At 37.9% G+C, this 13,771-nt stretch overlaps 1 long non-coding RNA gene across 1 annotated transcript; it reads left to right on the top strand.

Moving 5' to 3' along the window:
* The first annotated feature begins 393 nt into the window (after positions 1 to 393).
* LOC137045154 (uncharacterized) lies at positions 394 to 11,554 on the top strand. Its single transcript, XR_010898708.1, has 3 exons — positions 394 to 502; positions 1,305 to 1,422; positions 11,171 to 11,554. It is a non-coding gene; the product is annotated as an uncharacterized lncRNA (long non-coding RNA).
* The last annotated feature ends 2,217 nt before the right edge of the window (positions 11,555 to 13,771 follow it).

Genomic DNA, 13,771 nt, shown 5'->3' with positions numbered 1-13,771 from the left:
TTGTCTTTCATTTTTGCTAAATATTGACTTAAATATTGAATATTATCTGTATCATATATGTCCTGTCCTTTAACCTGTCAGTATATTAATTGAGATATGCATTTAAGAGTAAGCTAAATGAATGACAAATCAGCAAAACCTGCTATGAGAACATTTTATTGTTATTTTGAAGCCAACTTTTTTCAACCCTTTTTTTTTGTTATGCTTTCATTACAAAAAACATTTTTTATCCCTTGCTAGAATATATATATATATATATATATATATATATATATATATATATATATATATATATATATATATATATATATATATATATATATATATATATATATATATATATATATATATATATATATGTGTAAAATCAACTGGTTCGAGTTCCTATTTCCGGCCCTTTAAATTTAAAAAATAGCCGCGGAAAAGGCGCCCAAAAGACGGAGCTGCAGAGGAGGATTATTGTTTGGAGATTTGACGGTGGAAAACGGCAAAGAAAGTTAAGGTAAGATTTAATAAAAAAAATATTGCTTCGTTTTGGGGATTGCTTCGTTATATTCAGTTGGAGTAACTTACTGCATGTTATGTGATATTAAAACGTTAGCTAATGAAAGCTACAATTGTTAGCTATCAAACATTAGTTATTTTGTCAATTCAAAACTTTTTCCATTGCCTGAAGGATTTTGTAAGTGACATAACGTTAGCAATTCAAGTTGATTATCGTTAGTTCACCTCTCTTTCATACATTTGTCACGTGATTTTTGATAATTACTAATTGCTAAATAAATGGTGATAAAATATTAATATCTGTCTGTTTCATTGCTGTACTAACGTTAGTCTATGCGGCTCTCACGTGACAAAAGTATGAACAAGGCCTAACGTTACCAGAATAACCTAAATGAATCATCTGTTTCTCATAATTTGTTATTTTGCCTGCAATATGTATAGTTTTTATTATCATTATTTTATTATTTATTTTAAATATGAAGTTGTTATCAAAGTTTGCGCTACTTGAGGTGATTGCTAAATGATTTAAAGATCCAAGTCAGTAAAATGATCTGATCTTCCCATCACTAACGTTACAAAGAAGTCCTTCGAACTGAAAATCACATTGTCTTCTGCTGAAAAAAAAGCTTGGACCAGCATGATTTCACTTTCACTCACTGTATACCAACCTGCAGTCAGTTCTGTATGGTCAACGTATTTTCCCAATTATAATGTTATAATTATAATGTATAATTTGAAATTCATCTATGTATAAATTTGACATTAAACTGCACTAACTAGTTGTATTACTTGTATTACAGAAACAACAGGATCACAGAGCAAGCGAGTAAGCTGTAGAATCCCACTTCAACAGATGGCTTCAAATTGCAAGTGAGACAGAGGGAGAAGAGAAAAGGAGTAACGAAAATGGACACGCAAGTAATTTACACGGTCTATTTTACTAATTTTTGTAATCATTTGGAGTAAATCCGGGACTACACTTCACTTCACTTGTTAGGTCTATCTCATCTATTTCATCTTTGTTAATAAAAATTAGAAGAAATATGCAATAAAAAACAGTAATAGAAACTGTATATATATATATATATATATATATATATATATATATATATATATATATATATATATATATATATATATATATATATATATATATATATTTTAGGGATGCAACAATACATTTAGTCCATGGTTCAATACATAACCTTACTTTGGTTTTTAACCACGGATTTCCGGTTCGGTTCGGTTTTTTTTTTGCTCTTCTATTCTTAGGTGACAGGAACAGAAAAAGGTTAAGGAGAAAATGGTTTTTATTGCAATACTCTTTCTTTATTTTACTTAAAAGACTTGAAAACCCTTACTTAAACTTAAAACTTTACATAAAAAAATATATACACATTCCCAGTGTATTGTATTAACTAAAATAAATATATATAAAGATTTACAGTGGCAGCTCAGAGATGTACAGTAGCATTTAAGTATGAAATTGAATGAATAAATGTAGAGTATAAACGTAAATGCGGGTAAACACCCTTAACTTTAGTGCATATGATTGGATATTTGCTCAAATCAGCGCATAGACTCAGGCAAACCATTAAAAAAAGAGCAGAATAAATAAAGAGGAATATTCAAGGGGGTAATCTAGCGCTCGGAAAGCGTTCCACCCATAGGGTGTTTAAATATTTTCTCCCGTTGCTTTTGGCTCACTATGGGCTTCTCCCCATTCTTCTCCCTTGACTTGATCAGACCATTGCTAACCAAGCCATCACCTGCTGTTAGCATCCCATTGACTCCCATTCATTTTTGAGTCACTTTGACGGTGAATAACTTTACATCAGAGGCGTTTAAAGACTCCATTTGTCCATTGTTTATTTCTAAAGAAACACGACAATGCATAAAAGGCTCCGTTACCTTGTATCTTACACTATCGCCCCGCAGAAGCTGTTTTTGTAAAAATAGGCTAACTATTGCGTCATAACCAACGCGACTCTGTCGCACAGTTGAGAAATTACCGTATAGACCTGAGGAGACACTCGCAGGCAATCTTTTACTGTCTATGAGGCCGTCGGGGGGACGTGGAGACATAAAGTCTGATAAAGTCAAGGGAGAAGAATGGGGAGAAGCCCATAGAGAACCAAAAGCAATGGGAGAAAATATTTAAACAATGTGATTCAGATTTCACTTTCCACAACTACTAGAAGACTCACAGCTGTCAGACAGGAGGCTCACGTCACATCTACGTCCTCAATCTCAGTCTGAGCCTGCACAGTTCGCTCAGCCATCAGGAAGTGAGTGCTCCTTTACTGATCTCACTTAACGCCGTAGAAGTCAATGGGATAGCTCTGTCCATTTCTTTTACTGTCTATGGGAATATTTCAAACGGGGGGAAATGGAAATAAATAATTAAATGCAAAACCGAAAAAAAACACAATTCACCAGCGCATATTGAACCATGAATGCCGTACCTAACGGTTCAATATTATATTGAGTATTGTGGCATCCCTATATATATATATATATATATATATATATATATATATATATATATATATATATATATATATATATATATATATATATATATATATATACAGCTCTGAAAAAAATTAAAAGACCACTGCAAAAAAACTAGTCCTCAGAGTTGGGGAACATTGTCAGAGCAGAAGGAAGCATGTTTTCTTCTACACTCTAAACACGCTGGGTTAATAACAATCCAAGTTGGGTTGAAAATGGACAAACCCAGAAATTGGGTTGTTTGAACCCAGTGAATGGACCTTTTCAAACAACTCAATGTGTGGGTTTGTCCATTTTCAACCCAACTTGGGTTGTTATTAACCCAGCATTTTTTAGACTGTAGGACAACCTTGTACGTGGTTTAATTCATGCGTCCTTCACAAAGACAAGTCTGGCCAATTCAAGCATTGCTGAAGCACTCCCAGATCATCACCGATCCTCCACCAAGTTTCACAGTGGGTGTGAGACACTGTGGCTTGTAGGCCTCTCCAGGTCTCCGTCTAACCATCAGAAGACCATGTGTTGGACAAAGCTGAAAATTGGACTCATCAGAGAAGATGACCATACTCCAGTCCTCTACAGTCCAATCCTTATGGTCTCTTGCAAACCTCAGCATGGCTCTTCTTTGCTTCTCATTGATGAAGGGCTTTTTTCTAGCTTTCCACAACTTCAGCCCTGTCCACTGGGAGCCTGTTTCGAACTGTCCTCGCCGTGAACTTCACCCCAGCTGCCTTTTGCCATTCTTTTTGTAGGTCACCTGAGGTCATCCTATGGTTGTTGAGTGACATTCGAATGAGTTGGTGGTCATTCCAGTCAGTGTAGAGTTATTTTCGCCCTCTGCCAGTCTGTAACTTTGTTGTCCCCAATGTCTGCTGCTTGACCTTGTTCTTATGAACCGCCGTCTTTAAAATTTTAAGGATGGAAGCAACCCGACACTCACTGTATCCCTATGCCAGTAAAGCCAGAATATACTTGTAGGCTTCCATACTTGTAGAGATGCTGATTTAAGAAAAAAATTGCAGTGGTCTCTTAATTTTTTCCCCCCAGAGCTGTATAGATATTGTAGTGTTTTACTTATCTAAACTTTTTAGGGAAGAAAAACAAATAATCAAATAAAATAAAAATCAATGTTTAGTCTTTAGTGTGTTTGTTACAAATTAATTGATCATTATTAAAGCTACAAATGTAGTTCAGTTAAGAACAGTGAGTGATTACCTTTTTTCTTTTATTGTTTCATTAACATAAATATAAAGACCTAATTCACAGATCTAATATAATGTTAGACATCATTTCCCCAACTGCTCCCCAAATGTTCACTTAAAACTGCATTAAGTTAGCCTGACAAGCCAGAGCCACATCAGGAAGTTAGCTCTGGGAACTCACCATTGACAGGGCTCAGTCCGAGGGGCGGGATAAACGGTTGTCTTTCAAACTACCTCTGCACACGATAGGATAGCGCTAAAACCAACCTTCTCGGAACCTTCTCTGCCGTCATTATGTTAAGCCCCGCCCACTGGCTCTACACACAATGTGTTTGGCCTGACCAGAGTTTGGTTTTTACAGCTCAGAAGTGTATTTAACAGGGTTCCCGCGGGGTCTTAAAAAGTCTTAAAAAGTCTTAAATTCAGAAAGTTACATTTAAGGCCTTAAAAAGTCTTAAAAACGCCCAGATTTTCATCCTAGGTCTTAAATTTAATTTACCAAAGTCTTAAAACTTTTACTTCCGTTCAGAAACAAAACCTTTTAGTTTTCTTTACCCGACTGCTTCATGCATTTTTACTCCTTACACTTTTCCTTCAGCTTTTCAGAAAGCTGCGATTGGCAAACGGAAAGCAAGAAATTACCGTAATAAACCATATTTTGGCAAAAAGCTCTATTTGTCTTTAAGGATTTTTTTTAAGCGCGCCAAATGTTGAGGATTTACGGTCAAATAGCGCTTTAATATGCTGGCGCCAACACTCGCATTCTAATAGGGTTGAGCGTAATGTATTCTGATGTATTTGATCTGACTGGGTGGGCAGCTGTCAATCTCAGGCCCAACCATAGATCCGCCCCTATCATAGGTTGGTTGTTTTGTCTGGTCTGCACTTGTGTCTACGCGCGTTTTCAAAGAACATGGGTCTTTGCACACTGAGTCCGATATTTTCGCATGCGTTTTTTCATATTCGTGATCCGAAAAACTCGTCACGCACAGAGATCTTGCACACTGAGTCCGATGCTTATTAATGAATGTGTTACATTCATGCAAAACAAGACAAAGTGACGTCTAGTGAGGATGATTTGTTTGTCCTGAGGAGATATTGGGTTCATTTAACGTTACTCCTGTGATCGCGTAGAGAGGAGAGTTTCCCTATCAAGCGGGATTATCCAGATCGACCGATTCAAAGTTGCAGTTTCAGTGGCTCAGTTTGAGCTTTGCTAGCGATACTGGAGACATATTTAAAAGAAGACCACTAATTTCTGTGAATCAATTGATCCCGAACACCTGGCAGTATGTCTATGGATCCGATCACACACACACACACATACACACACAGACAGACAGACAGACAGAGCTTTACAGACCCTTACGAAACAAAAATATATTGCAATACATTTGAAAATATCATGCAATATATTCACATATAACGTTATGGGATTTAATATTTATATTTTCCAATATATTGCATGAATATATAATATATTTTATAATGCCATCAATATATTATTCCATATATTAAAATATATTTCAAGAAAATATATTGGTAAATATATTTTCCTTTCGTAAGGGGAGACTTGATGTGCTATAATTATAGCTGTGATATAATAATATTTGTAGTATTTTTGCTAGAATAATATGTATGGTGGCTCTGAGTTGTCAAAACGTCTCAAAATGCGTTTTTACGGATGCGAAAACACAGAAAATCGAACCTGTTCCAAATTTTTTTTTGACGGACGAAAGTTTCGGAGGCAGTGTGCAAGCGTGATTGACATAACGTGAGGTCGAATTTATTTTTGGAAGTGCGTAAATTATTATTCTAGCAAAAATACCACAAATAATATTATTATATCACAGCTATAATTATAGCACATCAAGTCTCTGTAAAGCTCTCTCTCTGTGTGTGTGTGTGTGTGTGTGTGTGTGTGTGTGTGTGTGTGTGTGTGTGTGTGTGTGTGTGTGTGTGTGTGTGTGTGTGTGTGTGTGTGTGTGTGATCGGATCCATAGACATACTGCCAGGTGTTCGGGATCAATTGATTCACGGAAATTAGTGTTCTTCTTTTTAATATGTGTCTCCAGTATCGCCAGCAAAGCATCAAACTGACACTTTTAATCGGTCGGTCTTGATCCCGCTTGATAAGGAGGGGAAACTCTACGCGATCACAGGAGTCTCTCCACATCTCCTCAGGACAAACAAATTATCCTCACTAGACGTCACTTTGTCTTGTTTTGCGTTTTTATCCCCGTAACGCATTCATTAATACGCATCGGACTCAGTGTGCAAGATCTCTGTGCGTAACGAATTTTTCGGAATACGAAAAACCGCATGTGAAAATATCGGACTCAGTATTTTGATATCAGTTTCTGAGTTTATTTAATGTTTCTATAACTGAATCAATAAAAATAGAATGTTTGAGAGTTTCTGAGATCATTTATAATGCCTTTAGTAATGCGTCGTGTTGGTCTTAAATTTCACTCATAATGGTCTTAAAAGGTCTTAAAAAGGTCTTAAATTTAACTTACTGAAACCTGCAAGAACCCTGATTTAGAGTTGCTAGACTAAACTCATGGCAAATTTGATTTGCTGCCGCTAGGGTGCGTCTAGATTTGTAAAATAGCATTATGTAACATTTGCAGTAAGATATCCCAAAACCACTAGGCCAATACTACATATTTTGTTCAGTTGAGAACCTTCAATATCCCAAATGTTTCCATCTATTTGTAAATCGTGAGAAAATTGCTATTTTAACCAAGGAACCGGGACGTGTGAGGGCGTCGCCTAACGATGTCATCATATCTCTTAATCCTCGGTTTCTGGTTTTATTCTGCTGATGCGCTTTACTCCGACTGTAGTGTTAACAAGTGTCACAGTAGCCACTGAGTGAACGCACAGAGTAACGTCATAACATAATTTAAAACTCACTCAAATGTGTTATATGATAAACAGAGCTGCGTTACCTCATACTCATTACCAGAAAAGCAGAAATAGTGCCGGCGACTATGGCATAATCAAAGTTTTTCGCGCTGCTCGTGAGGCTTGTGTTGTTCATCTCATTAACAATCACTCCAGCAGCCTTGCTCAGCTCCACAACACTCGCTCCTGCTCTGCTTCACACTGCAGTAACGTTAATAGGGATGTAATGATAAATTGTTATATCGCATTAATAAAATGTGACTATATGTATCGTTGATGGAAACGATATGATTTGCAATATAGTTGTTTTATCCAAGGCTCAACTTGCTGTAGTAAGCTTATTTATAAGGTACAATTTACCCAGACACAAATTTACAAATGTACCTCAAATGTAAATTCTGTCATAATTCTCACCATAATGTTGTTTTTCGTTTAACTTCCAAACACAAATGAAGATATTCTTTATGAAACCCATTTTAAAGTCCATTACTCTCAAACTTAAACGATGCAAAAAATAAAGTAATCAAGTGGTCTAATCCAAATCTTCTGAAATCTTCAAGTCTTCTGAATAGACACAATGGCTTTATGTGGTGAAAATATTTAAAGCTACACTGTGTGATAATTTCCCCCATCTAGTGGTGAAAAGGTATTTGACCAACCAGTGATTATTAGTTTCTGTTCCTCTCAATTCCGATTTTGTTTTAACTCCTACAGTGGCCAATTTAGTCCAAGATTAACATGGCATCCAGTTCAACCTCGTCCATGAGTGCCATCGAGTGTTAAAACGCGAAAGGCGAAGCTTGAATTTACGGGTATGTCCCTCTTTGGCTAATGTACTTTCAAGATGGAGGGGCAACATGGCGACCGGCATTCGAACCCCTCACCCGTATGTATTTTCAATGGCATATTATAAACTTACGAGAATACTTTATTACTTGAAAGAAGTGCATTACATCACATTACATACATTAATTAGCACATATTTTTGAAAGAACTAAGTGTTTTTAGCTAAGAATAAACTAAAAAAGTTACACAGTGTAGCTTTAACACAGTGAACATTCTGTAGTAAACACAGACGTTCAAATGATTGCGTGACATGCGAAAACAACATGAGAGTGAGTTAAAATTCTTGGATGAGCTAAACATTTACAGTTTGAGAGCGGCCATTTTGACACACTTTCTTGCGATTAGAACTGTGATTGATTGCATTGATCATCTGAAATGCATGCACTGCTGGAATGACCCTCTTCAAAGTGAGAGCGCAAACATTATTTAAAGTGGCACTCCTCCAAAGTCAAAGTGCAAACACCATTTAAAGCGGCAATCCTTAGTGAAAGCGCAAACATAATTTAAATCACCAGATCACATTTAGTTTTACAGGGTTCCCGCGGGGTCTTAAAAAGTCTTAAATTCAGAAAGTTACATTTAAGGCCTTAAAAAGTCTTAAAAACGCCCAGATTTTCATCCTAGGTCTTAAATTTAATTTACCAAAGTCTTAACTTTTACTTCCGTTCAGAAACAAAACCTTTTAGTTTTCTTTACCCGACTGCTTCATGCATTTTTACTCCTTACACTTTTCCTTCAGCTTTTCAGAAAGCTGCGATTGGCAAACGGAAAGCAAGAAATTACCGTAATAAACCATATTTTGGCAAAAAGCTCTATTTGTCTTTAAGGATTTTTTTTAAGCGCGCCAAATGTTGAGGATTTACGGTCAAATAGCGCTTTAATATGCTGGCGCCAACACTCGCATTCTAATAGGGTTGAGCGTAATGTATTCTGATGTATTTGATCTGACTGGGTGGGCAGCTGTCAATCTCAGGCCCAACCATAGATCCGCCCCTATCATAGGTTGGTTGTTTTGTCTGGTCTGCACTTGTGTCTACGCGCGTTTTCAAAGAACATGGGTCTTTGCACACTGAGTCCGATATTTTCGCATGCGTTTTTTCATATTCGTGATCCGAAAAACTCGTCACACACAGAGACCTTGCACACTGAGTCCGATGCTTATTAATGAATGTGTTACGGGGAAAAACGCAAAACAAGACAAAGTGACGTCTAGTGAGGATGATTTGTTTGTCCTGAGGAGATATTGGGTTCATTTAACGTTACTCCTGTGATCGCGTAGAGAGGAGAGTTTCCCTATCAAGCGGGATTATCCAGATCGACCGATTCAAAGTTGCAGTTTCAGTGGCTCAGTTTGATGCTTTGCTAGCAATACTGGAGACATATTTAAAAGAAGACCACTAATTTCTGTGAATCAATTGATCCCGAACACCTGGCAGTATGTCTATGGATCCAATCTCACACACACACACACACACACACACACACACACACACACACACACACAGACAGAGCTTTACAGACCCTTACGAAACAAAAATATATTGCAATATATTTGAAAATATCATGCAATATATTCACATATAACGTTATGGGATTTAATATTTATATTTTCCAATATATTGCAATATATTGAAAGCGGCCATCATTTGTATATTTTCCAATATATTGCATGAATATATAATATATTTTATAATGCCATCAATATATTATTCCATATATTAAAATATATTTCAAGAAAATATTTTGGTAAATATATTTTCCTTTTGTAAGGGGAGACTTGATGTGCTATAATTATAGCTGTGATATAATAATATTTGTAGCATTTTTGCTAGAATAATATGTATGGTGGCTCTGAGTTGTCAAAACGTCTCAAAATGCGTTTTTACGGATGCGAAAACGCAGAAAATTGAACCTGTTCCAAATTTCTTTTTGACGGACGAAAGTTTCGGAGGCAGTGTGCAAGCGTGATTGACATAACGTGAGGTCGAATTTATTTTTGGAAGTGCGTAAATTATTATTCTAGCAAAAATACCACAAATAATATTATTATATCACAGCTATAATTATAGCACATCAAGTCTCTGTTAAGCTCTGTGTGTGTGTGTGTGTGTGTGTGTGTGTGTGTGTGTGTGTGTGTGTGTGTGTGTGTGTGTGTGTGTGTGTGTGTGTGTGTGTGTGTGTGTGTGTGTGTGTGTGTGTGTGTGTGTGTGATCGGATCCATAGACATACTGCCAGGTGTTGGGGGATCAATTGATTCACGGAAATTAGTGTTCTTCTTTTTAATATGTGTCTCCAGTATCGCCAGCAAAGCATCAAACTGACACTTTTAATCGGTCGGTCTTGATCCCGCTTGATAAGGAGGGGAAACTCTACGCGATCACAGTAGTCTCTCCACATCTCCTCAGGACAAACAAATTATCCTCACTAGACGTCACTTTGTCTTGTTTTGCGTTTTTATCCCCGTAACGCATTCATACGCATCGGACTCAGTGTGCAAGATCTCTGTGCGTAACGAATTTTTCAGAATACGAAAAACCGCATGCGAAAATATCGGACTCAGTATTTTGATATCAGTTTCTGAGTTTATTTAATGTTTCTATAACTGAATCAATAAAAATAGAATGTTTGAGAGTTTCTGAGATCATTTATAATGCTTTTAGTAATGCGTCGTGTTGGTCTTAAATTTCACTCATAATGGTCTTAAAAGGTCTTAAAAAGGTCTTAAATTTAACTTACTGAAACCTGCAAGAACCCTGTTTTAGTAGTATGATTATTCAAAGCAGTTTAGATGGTTCATTCTTATACTGCATTAATAGCAGGAACAGCAGGACATAGCGAGCATGAGCAATGCTGCCTGCATTTAAAGTGCGAGTAATTCGTGAGGGATTTTTGTTTTTTAATTTACAGAGTTTCAGTGACACTATTACATTAATAATCTCATTACATAGAATCATACAATGACAAAACATAATGTTAAATATAATTAATAATAATGCAATGGGGGAATATTTGTGGGTCCTGATAATAATACACAAATAATAATATAATAACAATAAATTATAGTGTTTAGGATGTTATAATCTATATACATAAAAGTGACATACACATTTTTATATAAATATGGCAGCGATAAGGTACAGTAATGGTTTTATTTGGTGTATTCTTTGCTAACAATCTTTCATTCTTATCCCGAGGTTACCATTGTCAGCTGGATCTGCTCCAAATCCAGATCAGATGGTGGACCTGCACCTAGACATCAACGCAGCCCTAAATGTCAACAGATAACATGTCAACTAGACAACTCCTAGAGACGGATCCCCTGTGAGGAACTTGCTAACAGCCATCAACACAGATCCTCTGTCCTCTGCACAGACCCCTAAGGCCAGCTTCAACTCCATGTCGGCATGTTGTATCCTGATCTTCAAGCTGGTGGATCTAGATGAAATATTCTGAATTATTGCAATCCATAGTCTGACTTGTAATGCAGCCTGAATCATATTCACACCATGTTCGTTGGCCAGAGACAACTGGTCCCCCAACTCAGCCTGGTTTCTACCAAGCGTTTTTTCTTCTCCATTTCTGGCACCTGATGGATTTTGGGTTCCTTGCCACTGTCGCCTTTGGCTTGTTTAGTTTGGGACGCTTAATATTCTACAATAGGGGTGGGCTATATACTGGTAGATATGATTAACTGGTAGAAATGTATCAACTGCTACTGATTTTGGACCATCATCTCTATCGTAGTTACGTTGCTGTTCTGCTTGTGTGGTAATGAAATCTTATCATCTGCCTGCATTTTTAAGCATTATGGTTAAAAAACAAGGGATTTTAAACTGCTAAAGTGCAGTAAGCAGTGAAAGACACCTCGTTTGACGACATGTGCACGCTGTCAGAGAGACTGTTTCTAAGCACAATTTTTTTGTATCATTGGCAGCAAGAATTACAAAATGTCTATGGTATTTCTAATGTCTATATAATATTGATTTAATTGCACTGATGCTATTGGAGGAGAACTGAACTGCGCTGGATCATGTTTTCTGCAAAGCTGCTTTATAGCAAATTGAACTGATTTCATAATTGATGAACCTTACACAGTTATTGAACAGAACTGAATCAACACTGACCTGACTTCAGCTGTGACACTATTTTCTTTTTAGGGCTGCTTTACTGCAGAATTTAACTCTGTTTGAATAATTAAATAATTATTTTCATGTTTATTCCTGTAAATCTGCTTTGAAACTTTATAAAGCATTAACAAAGAAAGGTAACTTGAATTGTGCAATGGCCTGATTGTGGACCAGATTTGGCAAACAGCATGTGGGCCACATGAGGATTGTGTAAAAGACCAACTGTGGCCCACATTAGGGTCAGTTCTGGTTTATATCGACCAAAGCAAGGTATTAGATCTGGGCCGGACCTGGGCCAGAATTAAATTTAACTGTGAGCCATATGTGGGCCATATGTGTTTTGTTCATGGCTGACATGTGGCATTGCTATTGCTTGATTGTGGCCCAAATCTGGGAAACAAAAGTGGACCACTCAAGTGCCATCATTTCACACGGTATGTGGGCCAGAGCAAGGTATTAGATATGGGCCAGACCTGGGCCAGAATTAAATTTAACTGTTAGCCAGATGTGGGCCATTTCTGTTTCATGTGTTTTGTTCATGGTTGACATGTGGCATTGCTATGGCTTGATTGTGGCCCAAATCTGGCAAACAAGAGCGGACCGCCCAAGTGCTATTATTCCATGTGGTATGTGGGCCAGAGCAAGGTATTAGATCTGGGCCGGATCTAATACATACACATGAAGCAGAACTGGCCCACATCTGGGCAACAGTTGTGGGCCAGTTCTGCTTCATGCGTTTTGTTCATAGCTGATATGTGGCATTGCTATGGCTTGATTGTGGCCCAAATCTGGCAAACAGGAGCGAACCGCCCAAGTGCCATCATTTCACACAGTATGTGGGCCAAAGCAAGATATTACATCTGGGCCGGATCTGGGCCAGAATTCAAATAAACTGTTGCCCAGATGTGGGCCATTTCTGCTTCATGCGTTTAGTTTATAGCTGACATGTGGCATTGCTATGGCTTGATTGTGGCCCAAATCTGGAAAACAGGAGCGGACCGCCCAAGTGCCATCATTTCACACAGTATGTGGGCCAAAGCAAGGTATTACATCTGGGCCGGATCTGGGCCAGAATTAAAATAAACTGTTGCCCAGATGTGGGCCATTTCTTCTTTCATGCGTTTTGTTCATGGCTGACATATGGCGTTGCTATGGCTTGATTGTGGCCTAGATCTGGCAAACAGGAGTGGACCACCCAAGTGCCATCATTCCACGTGGTATGTGGGCCAAAGCAAGGTATTAAATCTGGGCCAGAATTCAAATGAACTGTTGCCCAGATGTGGGCCAGTTCTGCTTCATGCGTTTTGTTCATGGCTGACATGCGGCGTTGCTATGGCTTGATTGTGGCCTAAATATGACAAACGGGAGTGGACCGCCCAAGTGCCATCATTCCACGCGGGTAGTGGGCCAGATGAAAGTGTAAAGTGTGGGCCGGATCTGGGCCAGAGCAATTTTGCTATCTGGGGCAGATGTGGGCCAGTTCTGCTTCATGCGTTTTGTTCATGGCTGACATGCGGCGTTGTTATGGCTTGATTGTGGCCTAAATATGACAAACGGGAGTGGACCGCCCAAGTGCCATCATTCCACGCGGGTAGTGGGCCAGATGAAAGTGTCAAGTGTGGTCCGGATCTGGGCCAGAGCAATTTTGCTATCTGGGCCAGATGTGGG

Source organism: Pseudorasbora parva, chromosome 17, assembly GCF_024679245.1.
Source record: "Pseudorasbora parva isolate DD20220531a chromosome 17, ASM2467924v1, whole genome shotgun sequence".
Classification (NCBI taxonomy): Eukaryota; Metazoa; Chordata; class Actinopteri; order Cypriniformes; family Gobionidae; genus Pseudorasbora; species Pseudorasbora parva.
This window is presented reverse-complemented; position numbering and strand designations above follow the sequence as displayed.